Genomic DNA, 377 nt, shown 5'->3' with positions numbered 1-377 from the left:
TGGAGGAAGCATTGTGGGTAATGTGGGGTCATCATGGAGGAAGCATTGTGGGTAATGTGAGGTCATCATGGAGGAAGCATTGTGGGTAATGTGGGGTCATCATGGAGGAAGCATTGTGGGTAATGTGGGGTCATCATGGAGGAAGCATTGTGGGTAATGTGAGGTCATCATGGAGGAAGCATTGTGGGTAATGTGAGGTCACACTAACCGGAGGAGAGCAGTCTCGTAGCCGGCCATGGACCTTCTTCCTGAAGTTGGGGTCTTTGAGGAGGAGGAAGGGGGTGCTCAGCTGAGCTACAGACGGATCCGTTGCTTCTAGTAATGCCGACCATTCTTCCTCGCTGTCCTGTATATACATCAGATTTACAGCCCACCCA

General features: G+C 51.2%; 1 long non-coding RNA gene across 1 annotated transcript in view; it reads right to left on the bottom strand.

The window, feature by feature from the left end:
• The window catches only part of LOC108804222, a 1,652-nt gene extending 1,301 nt beyond the window's left edge, over positions 1 to 351 (bottom strand). Inside the window, exon 1 of the long non-coding RNA XR_001942345.1 lies at positions 209 to 351. This is a non-coding gene — a long non-coding RNA (uncharacterized LOC108804222). The remainder of the gene's footprint in view (positions 1 to 208) is intronic.
• Positions 352 to 377: the final 26 nt, after the last annotated feature.

The sequence above is a fragment of the Nanorana parkeri genome, unplaced genomic scaffold (genome assembly GCF_000935625.1).
Source record: "Nanorana parkeri isolate BGI_ZX_2015 unplaced genomic scaffold, ASM93562v1 scaffold7347, whole genome shotgun sequence".
Classification (NCBI taxonomy): domain Eukaryota; kingdom Metazoa; phylum Chordata; class Amphibia; order Anura; family Dicroglossidae; genus Nanorana; species Nanorana parkeri.
The sequence above is the reverse complement of the archived record's forward strand: the minus strand, read 5'-3'. Positions and strand labels throughout refer to the sequence as shown.